At 40.7% G+C, this 20577-nt stretch overlaps 1 protein-coding gene and 1 long non-coding RNA gene across 3 annotated transcripts in view; both read right to left on the reverse strand.

Moving 5' to 3' along the window:
* LOC306963695 overlaps positions 1 to 20577 on the reverse strand; it is a 221374-nt gene that overhangs the window by 184099 nt on the left and 16698 nt on the right. The gene's annotated exons all lie outside the window — the stretch shown is intronic.
* Positions 1 to 20577, reverse strand: part of lingo2 (leucine rich repeat and Ig domain containing 2) — a 536443-nt gene that overhangs the window by 138920 nt on the left and 376946 nt on the right. Inside the window, exon 6 of one of the 2 annotated variants that reach the window (XR_013792916.1) lies at positions 4426 to 4613. The exons of the other annotated variant lie outside the window; for it this stretch is intronic. The gene's annotated coding sequence lies outside the window, so the exon portion shown is untranslated. Of the gene's footprint in view, positions 1 to 4425; positions 4614 to 20577 lie in introns of those variants that run through there. 2 annotated transcript variants of the gene reach the window in all.

Below are 20577 nucleotides of genomic sequence, written 5' to 3' on the forward strand. Positions count from 1 at the left end.
AACACTTAAGTGGTGAGGTCGTTGCATGAGTGGAGCAATAACCTCATTTTGAGAAAACCGGCCTGAAAGCCTTGTAGCTCGTGCTTTGTATTAGTCGGCGAGTGTCTCCCAGAAAGGAAATGACCATATTTGGACTGTAGCGTCATCTCGGGTACCCTTCGCAAGACGCGTGGATCTAAAATATGTCAATATTTGTGAATGAATGTGCGACGGAGTTGTTGTTGTTGCAACTTCTGGGATATCTATGCCTCGCTCGCAGACAAAGCATTGTACAGGGTTGTTTCTGTCTTTTTTATACTCTGACCTGAAAACTAAGAACATTTTCCACCTGTCTGGGTGTAAATCCGTTCACAAAAACAGCAGAGGAAAAAGGGCAAATTTGACACAATTTCACAGACTTACAAAACGATTGGACCCCCGAATTGTGGGTAATTAACCTCGTTTCAAGCGTGTGATGTTCATTTAAACTCACCTGCGACAAGTAACAGATGTGGGCAACGTAAAAGTCACATCTTTAATCGGATAAAAAGGAGATGAGTTGATTCCATGTTTGCATTGTGTGAAAGAAGAAAAGCGAAGTGTCAGAGGACTTGAGAACGCGGACTGTGGAAAAAAACATCAACAGTATCAAGGTTACAAGTCTATCTCCAGAGACCTTAGTGTTCCTTTGTCCACAGTGCGCAACATAATGAAGAAGTTTACAACCCATGGCACTGCAGCGAACCTCCTTGAACGTGGACGGAAGAGGAAAATGTACGAAAGGTCGCAAAGGTTGGCGTGAACGATCCGTGAATGAGGCTTAATGGAAGAAATTTCAGGGGTGCCAACACTTTCGTCCTATGATTGTATTTTGCTGAACCGCCTTCAGCGTTGATCACAGCCGCCATTCGCTGTGGCACTGTGTCAATAACCTTCTGCAATGTGGAAAAGATCCAGTGTTGCATTCATTTTTTTCACCGAGATCTTGTACTGATAGTAGCATGGGCAGGTACTGGAAAAAAGCATATATCTTTAGATCCATGTTTTGATGCTGTTGGTCCAGGGACAGCATTAAAGGAAGTGACTTTGTTGTATCAGTTTTGGGGGGAAAATGTAACGGTACCCCACCAATCTCAATAATCGTCATAGGACTTTATAGTCGACAGGATAACGGCTATTTCTTTGGCAGAAACAGTTCCAATGGAATGGACAATGGACGATGCTTGTATGTTTAATGAAACTGGAGGAAAGTATTTATTTTAAGTTTGAGCTGAGCTTTGTATAAAAAATATCTAGTTTCATGAACCAGCAACGTACAAATCAAACATAGAGATCAATCAATATGATGGATCCATATCCATATCGTCCAGCCCTAATTGATAATAGGGCTGGATGCCGTTAGGTTTGTTCCGATACCGATGCTTTAACGATACTTGGTTTTCAATTCAGGTCCAACATCAAGAATGTGGGGAAAATAGGGAACAATTTGGGAGCAATTGTGGCCAAAACAGGGAGAGAATGGGGGCAAAAAAGGGAAAAATTAAGGATAAAAATTGGAGGGAAATAGGGAAAATACTGGTAAGTTAAAAAAAAAAAAGGGAAATGTGAGGGAAAACCGAGAAAAAATGTGGGCAAAAATAACATGTGGGGAAAATGGGGCAAATATTGAGTACAACATTTGGAGGGAATCATTAATTTGAGCTGAAACAACAAAGTCACTTTGTTTTGTGCTGTCCCTGGACGAACAGCATTAAAACTTGGGATTTTTTCTTTACCTGCTTTTCGATACTTTCATGTCTTCGTTACTGGTATGGTACGTACGGTATGCAAAAAAGCCGACTGCAGCAACCCCAGATCAGAACAGTTAGTTAAATCCTGGTGGTGACTTTTTTGTTTAGTCAGGCAGGCACGTCCAACCTTTTATGTCGGCGAACATTACTGCTGCGAATGAGCTTCACCATGTTCATAGTGGTGCAAGTTCGCCTGCAGTTTTTAGTGGTTATCGATATAGACATATATAAACACACGCTCCTTGAGCCTATGTAGCCCACTGATAATGAACCCTCCTCATGCCAGCCACACGAGTGCACGGTGGGGCTGGGGGGGATCTATCGAAACATTGACTGGGTCGGCTCCGTACTCCAGTCTCCATGGCAACGCTCGCTCAGGCAGCCCTGGCCTAACTGCGGAGAGCAGGGCGAGAGGCACGCGGTACCTAGTAGTTTCATTAGGAGACAGACTGGGACACACTTTTTGTGGTCACATTTACAGGCTAAAGACAACCTACTTTCTCACGTCTGCGATCAAGCAAAGATCGAGAAATACTTTTTTTTGACACTGCGTTGAGAAAAGGCTTGACAATGTTAGCACAAGAAAGACACTTGTCCAATCTCCACAATTTTTTTTTAAAAATCATTAGACTTGTTAGTATGTAAGATGCGACTGGGCAAGTAGGATTGGTAGGCAAATACATGGCTTAGAAAATTGGAGTACAGGTCATGAAACTACACAATTTACACATTTGTCACGGCATCTTCGGGCTGCACAAATGTTTTTCTATTTTCAAACTATAAGGAAGCAGTGTCAGGATAGCATTACTGCTACTTCTGGGTTAGAAAAGGGTGTGGGCGTGTTGCATAGCTGTGAATTTGGGAGGGAAACTACCGTATTTTGCTCCTCTTTCCCTCCGTCCTCCCGTAATAGTTTCATCCCGTAAATTTCCCGTATTATAACAAAAACACTCCTCTGCCCCTCCGAACTGAACTCTGTCACCATATACTCGCGAGAAATGCCACCTGCAGAAGCCTGAGTGGCAGTTGTCGCGAGTTTGCGCAGCTGTCAAGTCTCCCGTTTTGGCAGGGAAACCACCGTATTTTGACTCGTCTTGGAAGTTGGTTGGGCTGGTGGGACGGCTCGAAGCGGATGCCAGAAAATGTCCTGTATTTTCAAATCCAAAGCTTGACAGGTATGGCGTGTTGTCTTACAGGCCCGAAACATATTAATAGAGTAGCCTGGTCACCCAGCCAGCCCTACTTTCTGTTTCTGTTAAAAAACATGACCGTCTGGAACTCTGCTAATGGCCAATCATATTTTGAAACGTTTTTGGTCGATCCAATCCCAGACTGTTCCAAACATGCAGGGACATTTGTGGTGAACTATTGGAATTCTTCAGTCAAGGCGACCCCAAGTTCCAAATTACAAACTGCCGACTACAATAAAAAATCTGAGTTGATAATAACTCCTTAAATCCTTTATTATTTGTGGGGAAAACTGACATGGATCATCCACATTTTGTCAATGATGCCCATTGGGAACTCAAAGAAATCACGCCCAGTCCCAGGTCCTTGTAAAGAATAGGAAAAGCATGTAGTCTGGGCTAGCCAGGCTACTTCTAGAGTTTAGTTCTCAGTTTAGTTTGAGTTTATTTAAAAGCGACAATGTGCAAAAACATTCAGAAAAGATTGTTTACGCCAGAGCAGCTACAACAACAATATCAAATGTAACCACAGACCATCCAAATGCCTCCCAACTGCAAAGTCTATAACGTCAGATGACGCCTGTCATCAAAAGCAACATCACACAAAAGTTAGTCTAACATTATGGACAGTACTAATTTACAAATCCAGCAGTTTCAGGAACACTTTTGGTCTGATGTGATCGGTTTGGAAAACCAAAACATACTCTCCTTAAACTCCATTATATCAGATCAACCCCTCCTGGAACCGCCACCTTACGTGGTGGAGGGGTTTGAGCGCCCAAATGATCCCAGGAGCTCTGTTGTCGGGGGCTTTGTGCCCCTGGTAGGGTCTCCCATGGCAAACAAGTCCAAGGTGACGAGTCAGACAAAAAGCGGTTCAGAAGCCCCTTATGAGAGACCAACAGGCCCGGGTTGAATCGTGAGGCCGTCCTTTCGTGGACCCACCACCTGCAGGAGGAGCCATAGGGGGCTGGTGCAATGTGATTTGGGCAGCTCCAACAGTGCCCCCATGACCCGGAAATGGAAAATTGCAAGAAAGTGGGTGGATGGATGAATCTACGATCAAATCTTTGCCGTATCGTCCTAATTATTTACTGGATCGTTTACTCTGATCATACCAAAAGCAGAATGACTAGCTCCAGACAGGACTTGTATATATTAGGAAACAGAACTGACAAATCTTGCACAAACCTATTCCAAACATGGGCATCCAACAATATTCGATATTTCTGTGTAGCTGAACAAATACAAAATCCCTTCCTAATGTTCTTGACACTGTTCACATGTATCGTGCAGTCCTGAAACTTTTTGGTCACATGTTCACCCAATCGCTAATTCGCTACAGTATTTTGCAAAACAACCCCATCATGCAAGTTCTCAGCAAAGACAACTGTTTCAAACACTTCCACAGTAACAACCACAGACAGAACCAACATTATGAAGTTCTTTCCGTGCACACTTGTGTTTATTCCGTCTTGTGAAGCGCTAGTGTCAGTCTCCTCGTCTTCTTCTCCGGAGGCTTTTTTTTCTCCCTTCCTTTGTGCCTTGCCGAGCAGCTTCCTTTTTCTTGCCAACAGCAATTTGGATGAAATGGAGTGGATGCATGCATGAGAGCGGCGGGGCCTATAAATAACGGGAGAAACAAAAACACACTTACCTGCATCAAGGACGGCAAATGGAGAGAAAAAAGAAGAGAGGGAAGAGAGAGAAGTGTTAGAGGCGCCGAGTAAACAACCGCATATTATGGCATCACAGAACTATTTTTATGAAAACTGCCGAACAACATAAACTCGACAGGACTGCTTCTGTGGAAAAAAGAAATGGCGAATATACATGAAGACAGTAAGTATTTTTATCTTTTATTGACGCCACTGGAGCTGCGTGTACACATTTAAATGTTGCGCAGGAAACAAGCCAGACAATTAAGTTCTTCAGTAAGTCTGGCTGACACTTGTTTCATTATATTAGTAAAAGTACAGATACACCTGGTCAAACATGACTCCACGAAAAAAGTACAAATGACTCTATTTTGTGTTTTGCTATAGAAAGAATTTGGTAACACACTATAATAGCTACACCTTATTCAGCCTTAATAAACAATGAATTAACACTTAATTCATCATGAACAATTCATTAGTTAAACGTGACAAACATTTAATAACTACTACAGTTAATGCCAAACTAATAATGGAAAGCTCTTTACATACTTCACTTACTCATTAAGTATAAGTCTGTCACAATTAGTCACACTAATGAATTGTTCCTATGTTAACTTATCATTTATTAAGGCTAAATAAAGTGTAGTTATTATAATGTGCTACCAAGTATTCAAAGTAGAAAATATGCAGTGTAAATAAGTGGTTTGAATCATTTCACAGCTTCAAAAAACCCAAATTTGGGGCTGCTGTAATGGCAGCGCGATGGGAACGAAGCTTCTTCCTCGTTATAGTATATGACAGTACATCTGAACAGCACCACCTACTGTACCGGAGGTGGTGCTGGTCTATAAATGGACATTTATAGAAATGTAATGAAAGAGTTGTATTGCAGGGTTCCAGGCGACATCACATTCTAAAGTCCTATAATATTTACACAGGTGTGGGCAGGTAAAATTATTTGTTTTTGAGATGTTTGGTGTTGTACAGAGACATGATGGATCCAGTCAATAGGTAGCGTTCACGGTTTAGAATGTGATGATGTCATAATGTCAGGTGGAGGGCCGGGCCAATACAACTCTATGGGAGAAATGCAGTTTTTGGAAGAAATCTCCAAAACAAAAATTGACAAATGTTTTTCCTCTTCAGTATTTGATCGTGATATTATTTTTATGTCTGAAAGTCTTTTCTATTGGACAACATCATGGTCATGTTTTCGCATATTGTCACCACTTTTTGACATTTTTCTGAGATAATAATTGTACATTAGTTCATATGTGCTGACAGAGGAGACGATGAACTTTGTGACAGTTTTTGTTTCATGTGGATTCCTCCAGTCATGACTGAGATATGAGCCAAAAAACAAAGACATAAAAATATGCATTTTGTCAGTTACCAGCGTTACCATAGTTACCGTCAGTTGACCTCCACCTCAATGTTAAACTATAGGCTCTTCAGAATGTTGTGATGTCACGTGAACGCTACCTATTATATTAATGATTATTTTTGTAATGAATACATTCCTGTTTATATACTCCATGTGAAAGTGTAAAGTAGTTAATAGAACGACTGGCTCCTGCCCTCACCTGGTAGTATGACATCATCACATTCTTCCAAAGTCAAAGTCAAAAACTCCTAAGTACAGCACTTAAGTACCGGTAAATTGACTTGGTTACTGATCACCTCACACATAGTCTTGGCACTATCAAGCTTGCAAAACTTCCAAGAACGACAAAGACAGTATAGGTCATTCATTCTGACCCATTGCACATCTTGTTTTTGTAGTAGGGGAAACTAGATCACCAGGGGGAAGCATTCGAAGGCACAGGGAGAACAGGCAAATTCAACAAAGGAAGGCAAACCCCGGCGGAGGAATTGCATGCATTACCAAAAGAACTGCAAAACAAGGTCACTACTGGCAAATACATGTGAACGCTAGCTCCAGCACTTTGTACCTTAAAGATGCAATACCCAATTAATATCCTAGTAGTTGAGTGTGTTTTTTTCACCACCAGAACTGTGGAACACACTGCAAGCACAGTCTGCATCTAGATAAAGCACAATTCAATGGATAACTCATGGTTAGGTTCAGTTTAGTTCTATGGCGGTCCGCCCCGATTCACTTTGCTTTTATTCCTATGGAGAGTTAGCCGTGTCTAGTTGAAATAAATATATATAATACAAATAAAGAGTTTGTGGCTGAAAGACTTTACTCATGATGCAACTACTTCACCGGAGGAGACTGTATTAGTAGATCTAGGTGTGTTAGCTTTGACGCAAAAAAGGCTAACGATCATTTGACGTTAACCCAAAGGTAAAATAGCACCATCATTTGAACCTACTTTTATGAAACACACTCAGCTTGCTTTAAGTTTTCTTCTGTTTTCAAATATTATTTCATATGAATTAAACAAATTTACGTGAAAACGTGGACAGGAAGAGGTCGATGTCCTCCACTGGCCGGCAGGAAGTTAGCCAAAAACATTCCGCGAACAATCAGTGGGGATGGGCACTAGTGATGTGGCGTTCATGACCGACCGGCTCTTTTGACTGGTGCAAGATTTGATTAGTTTCTCAAAGCATAAATATCAGTCCCTTGTAATTGTAGATGATTTAAATAAAAGATATTGAGTTATCTGACTGGCGTTTTCAATTCAAATTTCATTTAAAAAAAGAAACCAGTCTTTTGAACGGCTCTTTGAAACGGACAGATCCCAAAGACTCGGCTTCTCATCACTAATGGACTGATTTTTTTGTGGTTTCAATCTCATTTTTAAAACGCGGGGATCAGTGTTTTGTCCAAAGGAATCGCATTTACTTCGTCCCTTATCAATCGGTTGAAGCAAACGAGCGAGCGTGCGAAGATAATCTCCGGTCACTTCCCCCGGTAATGACGTCAAACTCTTTCAAAGCTCTACACGACAACAACAAGAGTGGCCTTCTTTTTTCCCAAAGCCGCTATGCATCCAGGGAGCACGGCACTGCTTTTCACCATAAAAAAAAAAAAAAAAGGAAGAAAAAAAAGTAGAAGCCTCTGCTGACATTTTCCCGCTCTCTCCGGAGTGAGGAGAAAGGATGTGTTGAAAGATGACAGGCTGTGCCCATACATCATTCAGAGGAGCTGCCGCTTCTCCACACCGAGTGACAGAAGCCAATGGAGACATAGTGCCGGGGCTCCTCTCCTAACTGTTAGCCACGGCATTAGCCTGAAAGCGCCCCAGTGGCTACGCTAACATCCATTCTTTCCGGATGACACTCGATTACTTTTCATTATTGGCAAGTATTGGATTTTTCATCGCCACTTTTTCTTTTCTTTTTCTTTTTTTTTATCCCGCGTGGCCTGACAGAACCGCCGTGACTTGAAAGGTCATAACCGATAAGAGCAGTAATTATTTTTTGGTGGCTGCAGATAAAAAAAAAAAAGGAAAGAAAGAAAAAAAAAAAAAAACGAGCCGGCGTGGGACTCAAGGCGAAAATTCAATCAAGCCAATAACGAACGCCAATGCGGCAATAACAGTAATTAATTAGCCGTGTTTTGGTGGGCGCGCCGACGGAATCTAAAGTGCTGCGTGACTTTTGACAAGGATTCATTGTGAGCGCAGTAGACATAAAATAGCTTTACCAGGAAAAGAAAAAAACAAAACAAAACAAAAACGTGGCATTGCAACTTTTGATTGTCAGAATAATCAGCGGCGCTTTGAATTTAATTAGACTCTCTTCTCATTTGTAATACACAGAGACGTTGGGGCTTGTTGTTCGCGACGTATCTTTTGGATTTATTCCATGAATCGTTGCACAAAACGCCGACGTAATCGACGCGAGAGCTGCTATGCAAGGCACTACTCATGCCCCTAGAGGCCATAGGCTCCACTGCAGGTGTCGTAGCATGTTACGTTTTTTTTTTAACTCATTAATTGTCCGTGAGAGTAAATACTACGCTGACAGAAAAGACAAAGGGAGAGAGGGATATTGTACATCCAATTACACAATGGAGAGAAGTTTTTATCGCTCAAACTTGGCTGTAAATACTGTTTAAGTGGCGCTAGCCCGCAGTTAGCTTTGCCCGTTAGCCTGTTAGCTTCTTCTTCGTGATTCCATTAGTGTGTATTGGGGCCTCTGACCTGGTGGCACCAAGGTTGCAATTGTGGTTTTCTGGCCAGAGACACCAGGGGGAGATGAAAGACCCCCCCGAACATCCCATTAACACTTTATTATCCCCAGAGGGACTACGGAAAGGATTTATTAAGCTAAACAAGTTACTGCTTCAAGGACCGCTTCGTGTAATGGCTCATTTGAAAGCTACAACATTTTACTTAATGTATTTTTGTCCTTGCATTGTTGCTGTGTTTTTTTTTATATTTTGATCATCACTTTCATAGTTTTTTGTCATGTTTTTGTAACTTTTTACTTTTTATTTATATAATCAAAATGAAAAACGAAATATATAAAAGCAATAAACAAGTTCTTTGTCTGATAGTGATGATAGGGATTTCCTATGATTTCAGTTAAAAATGCCCAAATCTTTTATCAGTTGTCAATATCGTGTGAAGAGGGCGGAGCGCTCGCTTCCCATTCTGTTTTTTTTTCCCACTCCCAAAAGTTCAATACATTTGTGTGGGTTTCTGTTGGGCGCGGTTTTCTATCATCTGGATGAAGAATCTGGCGACACATGTTTAACCTGTTTATTTGACTTTAAAGGGCCTATATCATGCTATTTTAGCCATTCCAAAACTAAATATAGGCATTTATATGATATATTTCTTTTAAAAATGAGTACTCCATCGTGGTAGAGGTACAATATAAGTATTTTCTGGGGGTATTTTTCCAATCCGGAAGACAATACACTTGGATTCAGTTAACCCTCCCTTCTCTCTTCTGTACGTGTCACTACGTTGATAGAACGTTGATAGAACTACAACATATTAGGGCAGCGAGTGATGTAACCTTGTCAGTTCTCTGTGACAGTCGTGATTGGTTTGGCTCGGCCTCAGCCGCCTATCAGCCACTTGTTTACTGTGGATGTCCAGACCCACTGTCTTTCGTGCAGAACAGAAGTGGGTGTTCACATATGCAACACAGCTTCATAAATGGCCAACACACATCATTACCATTTAGCTCGTGTTTTGAATTACTTACTGCTCTGTTTAACGACAAACCGATGAAAGATTTTTCCCTCGAGAAACAAAATGAAAAAATGAATCCTGAATGAATCCTGACTTCATGTGTGTGTGTAGCTTGATGGTCAATGGCATGTACAGGTATGTGTCTTGCCAATGGAGAAAAAGCAAAATTTAAGGGGAGACACTACAGGCAAAACTAAATTTTTTCTGTTTTCAGGTTTTGGACCAAATTGGTCTCTGAACATATAAGCTTTCACCCGCAAACCAAAAATATACCTAATCTTCGCAAAAAACATGTTTAAATATTGCGCTGATTCAATGTTCCCCCATAGACTTATATGGGAGAATGCAATTTCAAGGGCCTTTTTCTCAAAACACATTTTTCTGTCATTGTGGCGACACTATGTCCACGTCAGTCGGACCTAAAGACTTCAAATTTTCCAGCCTGGGACTGAACAATATTTGGAAGATTTTTTCAGAGGGATTTTTTATTATCGAATCCCTAGCCCCATTTATTGAGTTTTGAATGTCAAAAAATGAGGCGAAAATTTAATTTTTACAAAATGTTCCACTAAAAAACAGCTTATTTTAAGACTAAAAAAGAAATCCAAAATCCCCTCTGAGAAAGTCTTGGCAACTCATTTATCAATAAAGTGAAACAATGAATTTGAATGTAGCTCTATCCATTATTCAGATTTCGTCGCCGAAAAGATGGGAAATTTGGGGCATTTTTAGGCATGAAACACCTTGTTCTTATATGAAAAGATAAAACAGACTTGCAATGTATTTTTTTCTCACATTTATGCCAGTGATCTACAGCAAAAGTTTCAAATTGATATCTGTAAAAAAAAAAAAAAAATCTCTATTCACCTGCAGTGTCTCGCCTTAATGCGCTTCTTACACACTTTCTCCTTTCCTACGCTGAACTGCTCTCTTCATTAAACTCATGGGCCAAAGAAATAGTAATGAAAAAAGACAAATTAGCTAAACGTGAGCCTTTAAACAACAGTGACTAACTCCACTCCAGCGCCTCGGGGCCGGAGTAGATGGAACTTTAGCTGGAGGAGGAATTGGCTCGCGCAGAAAAGCCACCCGCGGTCAAAGCCAGAAGTCGACAAATCGTTAATTACTGGCGCAACTCGGGAGAACAAGGTAAAAGGCGTGTTAATGAAATACTAATACGCTTCCAATTTCCTGCCACCCTCCAAAGTGTTCTCAAGGACTCCGCCCGCCGCCTGCGCCTGGGCCCGCACTCTGTTATGGATAATTAGCAAAGCTCACATGTCACAAGGCTCTGTGTGAAGTATTATTTCTGGCGGATGAATCTTTTGAGCCTCGTCCTTTGGTTAGAGGACACATCCTTTTGTTGCGTGGTAAAATCGAGGGATGGAAATGTAACCTCGGAAAAGTTTGGCCAAAAAGTTAGATTCAGTATTTATTGTGCTGGAATTGGAGATGATTTTCTTTGGTCATGTATTGATTGGTGTATGAAAGACAAAGCCATTGTTTAGACATCAAACTTCTAAACACACAGATGGGTTGATCCTGTCCTGGGTCCCATTCTGAGGACATTTTAACCTTGAAAATATTGAAATCACAGAAACATTGCAAGCCAAAGATCTCTAATAAAACTCTAGATAGGACATGGCCATAGTAATACATTGGAACGAATGGTAATTCTGGCGGCCATCTTGTGCCTGGCCCTCTTAGCCCAGTGCAATGCAATCAAATGGGAAACAGCATTATTTCCTTGACACTGTTTTTATCTATTTTGAGAATTGTGACTCATCTTGTGTCACATCTGGCAAGAAAATAAAGTTTTTTGCAATTCGTTAAATGTTATTTTAGTTTCATAGGACGCATAGCCTTTAGCTACATCTGTTCATGGATTTTCTCCTGTCAAACACTTCAAATGCATCCATGCATCCATCTATTTTCTTCCGCTTTATCCGTGGCCCGTTCATGGAGGCAGCAGTTTAAGCAGAGATGCCCAGACTTCCCAAGCCACGCAAACCTCCTCCAGCTGTTCTGGGGGACCCCGAGGCCACACATAGTCCCACCAGCGTGTCCTGGGTCTTCCACGGGACCTCCTCCTAGGACATGCCTGGAACATCTCCCAAGGGAGGCAACCAGGAGGCATCCATTTTGAAGACACTTGAAATCATTCAGTTCTATTTAATTCAAATATAACATTACTTTCCTAGTTTAAAACAGTATTTCTGCACTTTTTAACCCGACATGACCAATATTTATTGATCATGGGACAGTGATACAGTGAATGCTAACCACTGAACCCTGGGAATGAATGGAGAAAATGCAAATACAGCTAAATAACGCAACTAAACAACGAGACGTTGAATCAATTAAACCATTGCTGCTGGTCCCTGTACTAAAGTGGTGAGGTATGGCATGTCCGTTTTGGGGCAACCGTTTACATATCAGAGGAGGTTTAGTGACGATAGAAATCTTAACGGAATATGATTTAGCATTTAGCTTGGAGGACACTTATGCTAATTTGTGTAAAGTAAAATCTTGAGAGTTCTGTACATTCATTATTAATTTCTAACTAGGCTGTAACATTGCACCAATGATGGGTTGACAACATGTATGTTCAAAATTTGCTCTGTTTGACGGCTAAATGCTAACGGCTAAATGCTAACGGCTGTAGGAAAAAATACATTGAATAAGCCAACGAACGCTGAAAACTGGACTAGCCTTCTTGCTGACTGTCCGCATACTTTAGCAAGAAATGCCATTTCTTCTTTTTGTTTCTGATGGAAAATGTATTTTGTAAAGATATTTATTAAAAGATATTTTGCGATGGATTCTTAATTGCAATGTCAACAGCACAGACAACAGAATTTCATAATTTTGGCCCCATGATGTACAAAGGATTTTTTTTTTCCGCTTGTGTTTTTATGTTCAGCACTTTAGTCTGCCAAGTGTTGTTGTTGTTGTTGTTATTGTTGTTGTAAAGCGCACTACAAATAAACTTTGATGGTTGACTGAGAAAATAGGTTCTGGAGGTCAATCTTCCATTCATTTGCATTGCAGACTTTACAGAAATAAAACAATTGTCATACTGTATCTTTCGATTAAGAAACTGACTGAGGTTAATCAACTGAACATAGTTTGTTATACAGAATTATGCAAATATAACTTTTCAATCTATATACTTTTAGATATAATCTAATTCAAATTGTGTGATTTAGGGTCATGAGTTATCTCGTTAGCTTTCTTAATTCTTTTGTACAGTAGAGTGAAACAATGTTAATTGAATGAAAGCTATAGCTGTTAGCATCAAATTGAGACGTATTTGAATCCACGTCATGGTCCGATACGCCCTTCTCGCTTTATTTTATCAATTATTTGTTGCGATTTGAGTGATGCTACTGTGGCAACAGCCAATTAAACATCTGACCACCAGCTTCACTCCTCAACCCCGGCTCACACTGCTGCATCTAATCCCTTCCTGTGACACCTTTGAAACCTGGATTGTGGCCCTCTTGCAGCAGATTGGAAGCATGAACAGACAAGCCACCACTTTTGTGTGTGCTATGACGCAAATCTTAAAAAAAAATAATAATAATAACAAAATACATAAATAGAATAACAGCTGGTGCATGATCTCTTGCACTTTTCAGAACTCTTTGTGGTCTCTGGGGAGTGATATAGTACTTAAACAAATGAAACAACACAACTCCAAGTATGTTTATCCTCAAGGACAAGCGTAAACACTTTTTGCCATAATGTTAAAGTACTGGCTAAGTGATGCTTAATAACCACAGCCACAGTCTACTGCCTACTGCAAGTCATCTATTTTATCACCCAGAACTCCCAAAAGTTACCCCACCTGTTCATCTTTCCATCCCACTAAAAGCAAACGTTTGTACCAAAGCCTTATATTGTTGTCCCCTGGGGCTTGTCTGCTGCCTGTAAATCTGAGGTGAGAATCTCAGAGAAAAACCTAATGGAATTTCCACTTTGAGCGCCGGCCAGGACCAAACAACCATTTCACAGGAGCGCGCCGCACTGAAGCACAAACTGATAAGTCAAAGGGAGGAATTGGCCGGAACGCACTGCCGGATCTGGGGACAGCACACACAGAGGACGGGATGGAAGAGGAGATATTTTCAAAAATGTCCAACAGATCTCATCGTTTTATTTGGGAATAGAGGCAACGCAATGGTTATGCACAAATCACTGGACATTTCCCATATACATTTATGCTTTTCAAATGATTACTCATGGGCCTTTGATAAGCATTTCTCATTGTACACCCGTGAAGTGGCAATTTAATAAAGAGATGTTTTCGGAGGAAAATGTTCCAAAACATTAATGATGCCAAGGACAGATCTGGAGCTTGCTCATGGCCCATTGGTACAACATGGCGACTATGGGCCAGATCTTGTGCCTGGTGCAAGGACAGCACAAACTCTAAACGCGATATTCATCTTCTGAGTGCCGCAGCTGTTGTGCTATGTGCCTGCGCCACTTGCATCATCTCCCCCTGGTGTCCTTAGCCAGAAAACCACAATTGCAACTTGACTGCCACCGGGTCGGAGGCGCAAAACACACTAATAGAATCACGAAGAAGAAGCTAACAGGCTAACGGGCAAAGCTAACTGCGGGCTAGCGCCACTTAATCAGTATTTACAGCCAAGTTTGAGTGAAAAAAAAAAAATCTCCATTGTGTAATTGGATGTACAATATTCTTCTCTGCCGTGGTCTTTTCTGTCAACGTAGTATTTACTCTCACGGACAATTAATGAGTAAAAAAACGCAACATGCTACGACACCTGCAGTGGCGCTTATGGCCTCTAGGGTGCACGAGTTATTTAGTTCTGCTTTAAGGAAGTCTCTTGGTATTGGTTAATATCAGATATTGACAGATACTAAAACCCCCAGTCTCGGCATCAGTATCAGAAGCATAAAAGCTGGATCATTGCATCTCTCGGTACAGTTAGCAAATGGCACAGGCAATCAACTTGGAAATATTGTTTTCAACTCTTGACTGAGTCTTGGATTTAATACACAATTGGCTGTTCTTTCTTGTAATATATTCTGTAAAGTTCCTGCCATTTTAATCGCTTCTTGATCAACTATGCCTCTGATTTGCCATTAGCGTAACCTCAACCTCCGCTCGATATAGCCTTAGCATCCACCCGCACACAGCTCTCCAAATGGGCATCTTTGAAAGTAAGAAATGAGCCACGAAAGCTACAAAGTCATGTCAAACGGTGTCAGATGTCCGCCGCATCTGAATAGACGGGCAGAGCGCGCTATTGATCCTCCCGCGCAGCGAGCCGGCTCGCGAACAGCGCCCGTGCTATCTCCTCAAATTATCGCATTACACAGGAACTGACAGCTCACTGACGCCTGAGTGAGTGCAACTGCTTCATATCGCTTCATATCAGCCATGTTCAACTAATTATGCAGCAGCTCTCTGATGTGGAATGTGTTTTTTTTTTTTCCCGGCGAAACACGGTATATTGGATAATTGAAGGTCACTGCGCGTGTTGAGTTACACTATGGAAGAGTTGGTTCCAAGAAATGGGTTTTACAGAGATTGATTCGCACATAACGTCGCATCAAAGGCTAGCGCGGGTAATGGATCCACGTCAGAACTAGTGGAAACAATGGAGGGATGTGCATGGGAATCAATGGAGGCGGGAAAATCCTATGTTGGAAGGAGGATTGGTACCGTGAAGAGAAGACTGGGAGTTGGGAAATTGCATAATTTTAGTTATAGTATGGATTTTCAAATACCGTCGACTGGATGTTTGAACATATCTGTTACGGAGGAAAATTCTTGTTGGACTGGAAGCCATTGGTTCAACCACCAGTGACGTCAACTGTCCTTCTCTCCCTTCAATCCACAGACAATCATACCTGTATGAGGTCTAAGTGCAAACATCGATAAATTGCCCTGTTAAACATTAACAGTACTTGAGCAGCCGTCAAGATTTGAAAATGGTCTGAAGTTGGTTGAAGCATCGTAGAGAACTGCACCACTGGATGTTTTGTGTTGGCAGTGACCGGCCAAAAAGTTCTACAGTGGCTGACAAACATTTGGGCAAAACAGTTAGACTAGCCTCATGCATTTTGGAGACAATAAACAGAGGTTAAAATAGACCTTATTGGCAGAGAAAGGACACAGAATGTCATGAAAAGAAAAGAGAATCTGCCAAACTGTTGAGCCTGACGGTGGATCGATCATGCTTTAGGGTTGTATTGCAGGACAAAGGATGGATTCAATTAATTTCCAAGAAATTCTGAAGCAATACGTATCACATATCGCAAAAAGCTGGAGTTAAAAAGCAGTTGTCGTCTACAAATGGGTATTGATCTTAAACACACCATGGACGACCTCAAGAAGTGCAGTCTGAAGGCTTTGCCATTCACCACTGTGGCCTTTTTACTTTATCATTATTCTGAAAATGTAAAAGAGTTTTTTTTTTATAGAAATGTGATCTGTGATCTTGTGTTACCAGTACAGTAGCATAAGTGTCAGACCTGAAAACATTTTTCAGTCTTTTTCTTCAAACTATTATTTTTAGTTCCTGTCTTTGCTCGTTTCAAGATCCCAGTCTTTTGTACTAAAACAGCCATCTTTTTCGGGATTTGCTGCTTTTGAACGACTGAAAGTCACACACCGTTTGAGACAGGGCTATGAAATGTAGTTCAAAACATCTTGAGTTGGTGAATATAATATTAAGCAGCGTATCATGTCTAGTATATTGTGTGTTTTGTAGCACTTTGGTCGACGTCAGTTGTGCAAAAAGTGCAGTGCAAATAAGATTCTGGCCCTTAAATTTTCTAACATTGAAGTGCCTATGACATATTAGACACATTTTTGGATACCGATAGGAAGTGTCATAGCTAGAGGCAAATTATTTTAAACTGATGCCGTGCCAACCATGTTAAGTCAATAAGAAATGAGTGAGTCAAACTGCTATGGGACTCAATGTCACGTCCAATCAAAAATAACTTTTCTGGACAATATTTCTTCATTCAAATTGTGGCTTCACTGAAATATCAATAATTATTACTTACAACAGATGTAGTCCATCTAAATAAGTCATGTTTTCTAAAGTATTAAAAAGTCACATGCACTTTAAAGTTTTACAAATTTAACAGATTGTGTAAAATTTACCACGTGATCTTAGCCTGGGCGCTTGATCATTTTGAACTGCACATCAGTCTGGGGACCATGGTCAAAATCTTCGCATGGATTTGGGGACCTATTACAGAACAAGGAGGGACGGCAAGACGATGACGCGGTATTCGGCATATGGAAGCTTGTAGTTTGGTTACGGATAAAAAATAAAAACATTTATTTACGGACTTTAGAGCGTGTTCTAAACAGTTTCGCTCGAAGTTTACATCATGTGCCATCGGTTACAATTGATACGATTGGCTGTGGCCTCGTGCAGACACATGATAGACATTCTTGCGCCCAATAAACGGCTATGGACGATCGTAAACCACACCTCTCCTATGAGAAAATGAATTGGTGGTCCCCAGACTAAATACATATAGCTTGTGATATTTTGTCTGGCAAATGGTCCTGCAGCGTGATGTAACATAAGTAGTGGTGGGACTCGATTAAAATGTTTTAATCGAGTTAATTACAGGTCTGTACAGGTCAATTAATTAATCGCAATTGACCGCATTTTAATCAAAAACATTTTTTTGCGCCTAAATTATTCAATAATTATATAGAAACATAAGTTTAACAACAAATGTATTTATTATTGTTAATCACTCATGTAACTTGTACATTAAACAGTAATAATAATGCCACATTTATGTAAAAGTAAAATCGGGGGAAATACGATTAATTGCGTTTAAAAATCGTTGTAATTAATTAATCAAAATTAACGCGTTTAAGTCCAACCCCTAAACATAAGTAATATTAATTATATTTTCCTAAACTTCCTATGCTGATTTCAGCAACTATTCACAGTTGCCCCGGCTGTCACTTTGACCAATGAGATGAGCTTTGCTTTGAACCAGCCTGTCAGGCCCAATCAGGAGGGGAAGGGGAGGAGCTTGAGTGTTTATTTTCAAATTTCACCCTCACGCTCTCCTCACTTTGCAATCCTACAGACTATCACTTTAAAAACTTTACATGCCAAAATATAACGCTACATAGTGAAATCAGGCAATACTCTGGCTTTTCTGGTGGTGGGAGAGGTGGGCAGCCATGTTTCCATCAGACAGGCCCAAGGCAACAATGACGGGAAGTGTTCAGACTGTGTTGACTTTGTGCAGTAGAGCTTTGGAATACAGTGTAGCTCCATGATGAATGTTTTCCGTTGCACACTTTGTACTAAAAGGAAAATAGATACCAACTGGCTTTGTTTTGTTTGGCATTTGCTAGTATTTACTCATATTTTGTAGACTGTCAGAATATCCCGCACTAAATAATTAGCAGTTAAAGGTCTGTGTTCAATCATTTTGCACGAAAGTCTTTCTCAAACAGAGAGAGAGAAAAAAAAAAAACTCACTTTTCGTGCTCTTGATCAAAAGCTTCTGCGGAGTCAAATAAATAAAAGTGTTTGCTTTAAAAGCGCTGCATGCTGCGTTTAGGGCCCGGTAATTGTTCCAGTATTTGGCTTTGAGAAGACAGTTCGTTTGGTGAACTGTTGAGAAAATAGTCACGGTTCATATTTTTTTTAAAAGGTTGACATTGTCCTTGAATGACTTTTTCAAGCTTTTAATGGGATTTTAAGCTTTGTGATCAAAGCTTTAGTTGTTATTTTTAACAGAGAAACCTCAAGCACCCAAAAATCTCCTACTCCAGGGATCTCCAACCATCTCACTCCCCGAAGGCTTTCTTCATTTCATACACAAGACTACATTTAGATGCTTTTCTGTTTTGTTCGTGAGACAATCTGCAAACATTTGCTAAAAAAAATATTTTTTGACACAGGGCCTCATTTCCTAGTTATCCTAGTTATGATTTATGGAGATATTTTTTTTGTAATTCATGCAGTCCTTATATTTGAAGAGTTTCGTGGCGCTCGGCTAATGCTGGGCTAGCGCATTTCTATGGTATCAGCTAGCCTGCATTAAAAACAGACACACTCCACAGAGCACCTGAGGCAAATCACTTAAAATGCCAGACTAACCATATAAACTAACCATATAAACGTTTGCCATTTTATACTCACTACTGCCATCTCAGGTCAAACGTGCAACTGCACCTTCTATATTAAGCTCGTGCATGACGTAACTTCGGACCCGAATTAACACCTTTTTGAGTGACAGTTCAAGATTTTAGAGGCAGTTGTGGTGAACAGGTCCGGGCTCATTCTACACACTAGGACATTGCTGGAACATGTAGAGGGAGGAAAATAGTTAGGGACTTCCTTCTTTTGGCTATTTCCTTATTCTTATTCTTCTTTTTCTTCTGTGAAACTAAACAGAAACAGCATCAGTGCTGTGCATCATAAAGAATTGCATATAACATACAGAGCTAACATAACACACAAGTACCGTAGATACAGAAACTATCCATGATGCAAACTGCAGAAAATGTAAGAAATGATAAGAAATTGCACCATAAAACATATATCAAACAATAATGGAAAAGAAATATATATGCAGCCGATGCCGCACGGAGACGCCAACCAAAGATGGTGTCGGATTGATGAAAGACCTCTCACCGGTGCTGCCATGTGCTCTCTGGCTGCTGGGGCTACTTAAATAATTATCCTGGCCACTAGGGGCAGTATTTGCCAAACAACTAATGCCGGGCCAGAACACACTTTGTTTATTTCTGTTGCAAATGATAATAGCTACAACATTTATACTGCAGGTCAATTCGGATTCAGATCTTGTTTTAAGTAGCAACGCATTTGTTCAGATACAAGCCTTTGAAAAGTGAACCGAGGTGAGCGGCCTGTGCAGAATAGGGGCCCCACGAAGTCCCAGGGTTGAGGCAGGGTTTGCAAACCATTATGCCATCACGCTTCGGAAAAATTTAAAGTTGGGGGTACCTGCCTTATTCTCCAGCGGTGATATGACTGTTGTACAATGTATGAATTGAAAGCACATTTGGCTCAAACCACAGGTCACGAAGGCCCTCAGTGGGAGTCCCATGAAGATTTTGAGATGAAATTAAAGCTGTTCAAATACACACAATTGTTTTCCTCCGCTTAAGTCATCTCAGAGACAAAGACGTTTTACAGTGGGGTTTGCATGGCAATTTTAGGGGCCGTGTTGGAACCCTTGTACTAAATCAGCACAATAGTGGACTTGTATGCTTCAACTTCATTATGCTACTAGTACACTTTTTGAGCTCAGAGCAGTTGATGGATTGTGGGCTTTAGAAATGTGGAGGACAGTGTAGGTTTCCGTCTATGATGCAGACAAAATCCAGGAAAAATCATCAGTCGAAGAAGAAATGATCAAAGTTAGGAGGATTACTCAATACTCCTTGAATGAAGAAAAAAAAACTGAGAAAAAAAGTAGATTTTGCCTGATATGTCCCCTTTAAAGTCCCCTGACCTTTTTGCTCATCTTAAAAACGGACAGAATGAGGTAGTCCAGCAGCCTTAAGATTCATTTCAACATCACCCATACATAACACAAACATAATAGCAATCCCCATTAGCTTCCTCTCCCTGAATCCGACGGACTGCCGCAAAAGCGCAGCGCTCCCAAGTAAAAGGTACATGTTCTTATCAGGGTGGAATTTCACGCCACATTCTTGCGCCGCCGGCTATATCTTGTGAACAGCCTTATCTCGCAAACTCATTTCAACTCCGAGAGGCTGAACGACAATCCGCGCTGCATCCCAAAACATGGCGTCCCTGCATTTTTCTCCCTCCTCATT

The sequence above is a fragment of the Gobius niger genome (assembly GCF_951799975.1).
Source record: "Gobius niger genome assembly, chromosome: 5".
NCBI classification, from domain to species: Eukaryota; Metazoa; Chordata; class Actinopteri; order Gobiiformes; family Gobiidae; genus Gobius; species Gobius niger.